Raw genomic sequence first — 2,873 nt, 5'->3', positions numbered from 1 at the left:
AGCCGCGACTCATGGCAGCCCAGCCCCAGGTTGAGCTGTTGTTCAGCATCTTAGCTGTAGAGGGCAGTGTCACTGGCCCTCATATGTGGGATCCGAACCTGGGTCCTCTGGCATCCCAAGCCAACTCTTAACCAACTGAGTCACTCAGCCGGCCCCTGAATGCCAGGTTTTAATTCAGCCACTTTCCAAGGACAAATTGAGGGTATAGGGGAATATGTTGATCACAGATTGGGATTTCCAGAGGATTCTGAGAAGGAGGGGAAGGAGGAGGATTAGATTAAAGTAGAGCTCCTCAACTTTTTCGATGTCACAGCCTACTTAGAAAATAAGCGTATCTGTATAGAAAATTAGAATAAACAGATAAGGCTGCTGCTTCTCATCACCCCAGTGGTGGTCCAGGGACCGTGATTCCAGGCCCTGTTGGGACACCCTTGGGGCTGGAAGGGTGGATGTACAGAGCTATATGAGGTGCAATGGGTGGCTATGATGTCTTGGACCCTAATGTTGTCTGAGGCAAGCAGGATGGGGATTAACTCCGATAATCTCTGAAAATGAACAGGCCATCAGGTGAATCTGGGAGGTACTCATCTTGACATCAGTTGCTCCATTCTGCACTCATGATCTATGTGATTTTATGTAAATTATTTAATATTTGTTAAGTTTGCTTCTTCATTTGTAAAATGAGAAAATGGTACCCACATTAAATGGTGATTGTGAAGATTAATGAAAATAATTCCCATAAATTACGTAACACATTGCCTGGCACATAGTAATTGCTAATTGTTACCAGTTTATTCTGAAAGTTATATTTTTCTGAAAATATAACAAATTAATGTTAGGTTCCAGTTTTCTTGATGAAGACCGTATCAGCTAAATCACACTTTTCTCCATATTTTCTAGGACCAGTTTCAATTAATAGTCTGTGCATTTGATTATGGATCAGTGATTTAGTCTAGTTCAGGGTTGGCAAGCTTTTGAGATGGAAGAGCCGCCAGGGGTCAGCAAACTGCGGCTCGTGAACTGTGGCTCTGAAGTAAAATTGAAAATGAAAATAAAGCTATCATAGTTTCATTTATAAAATTTTTAAAGGATAGTATTCACATAATGGTGATTATGTAAAAATATATTTATGGCTCTTGAATAATTTTTAAACTGTTGTGAGGGACAGGGTTGGCTGTTCCAGTGATCAGCAAACTTTTGAGATGGAACGTACCCAAAGAGCCACATGTGGCTTGCAAGCCGCAGTTTGCTGACCCCTGGCTAGTTTAATGTACCCAAGGATATCTAGAATGGCCTAAGATGATCCAATGAAGCTCTGTCATCTCTACTGAAGGATTGCCAACATTGGTATAGATCTTGAACTGGCATAGTAGTTTGTCACATTTAATCAACAGGCTTTATTTAGTGCCTTGTACATTATGTGCCAGTGTCTTAGTTCATTCAGGCTGCTATAACAAAATACCAAAGATCCCCTAATACTATCACAATGGGGATTAGGATTTCAATATACAAATTTGGGGAGGACATAAACATTCAGTCTACTGCTAGGTACTGTACCATGCTTCGGAACCTACAGTACTTCAGTGGTTCCCCATTACTTTCAGAACAAACTTAAAATGTCCTGCTGTGGTGTAAGAGGCCTATTATAGTCTGACTCCTTCCCTCTCCACGGTCTTCTGATACTCTCCCAAGCATGTGTGCTCCAGCCATACTGAATGGACTTTAGCACTATAGTTTGTTCACTGATGGGGCATCCTTTCACACCTCTGTCTTGCCACATACTGTTCCCAGTGCTTTTAATGCCATTCTACCATCTTGTCTTTTCCATCTGACATACTTCTTCAAGTTTCACCCCAAGTTTCAGCCATAGTATTATCTACTATGCAGAAGAGAGTTAACATAGCATGCATGAGACTGCTATTCTTTGAAAGGCCTGCCTTCAAGATTGGTCTTTGGCTGGTATTTGGGAACTTGGGTTTCAGGAGGGTTCCTAAATTCTCTAACATATAGGAGTGGCTCACTGAGCCAAAACTGTTTGTGCTAACAATATGGTTTCCTTCTGGGAGTCTGAAATTTTAGTACATGCCAGGCAGAGTGCCTGTGCAACTGGCCCCCGATACAAACCCTGGATTCCTAGGTTCAGACAAGCTTCCCTGGTCGACGACACTTTATAAGTGTTGTCACAGTTCCATGCTGGAGGAATGAAGTGTTCTGTGTGATTCCCCAGGAAGGGACTCTTGAAAGCTTGTACCTGGTTTCCTTTGGCCTTTGTCCCAGGTACCCTTTCCCTTTAGTGATTTTGCTTTGTATCCTTTGGCTGTCATATGTCATAGCTGTGAGTGCAACTGTATGCCGAGGCATGTGAACCCTTCTAGTGAATCACTGAACCTGGGCGTGGTCTTGGAGATGCCTGACACACCTAGGAGATGAAATTCTCCTTATTTCTACTGCCTTTTTCCTTATATAAAAAATACTTTAAATTATCATATTTAATACATACAAAACATTACATAGAAATTATTAAGAATAATAATTAATGAACACCCATGAACTCATCATCCGATCTGAATTAGAATTTACCTGTCACTCCACCCCTTCCTAACCACTATTCTGAATTTTGTGCTTATAATTTCCCTGCTTTAAAAATTATATATAGGGGCTGGCTGAGTGGCTCGGCTCAGTTGGTTAAGAGCTCGCTCAAGAGTTTGAGCTCTGAGCAACAGTGGTTCAATTCCTGGCCTGAGCTGAGCTGCTGCTGAGCTGCCAACAGGTGGCAGGATGGCTCAGCTAAAACAAAACAAAACATATAAATATATATATATGTATATATATGTATATGTATATGTATACATATATGTATATATGTATACATA

Source organism: Hipposideros armiger, unplaced genomic scaffold (genome assembly GCF_001890085.2).
Source record: "Hipposideros armiger isolate ML-2016 unplaced genomic scaffold, ASM189008v1 scaffold_242, whole genome shotgun sequence".
Lineage (NCBI taxonomy): Eukaryota > Metazoa > Chordata > Mammalia > Chiroptera > Hipposideridae > Hipposideros > Hipposideros armiger.
Note: the sequence above shows the minus strand (reverse complement) of the source record.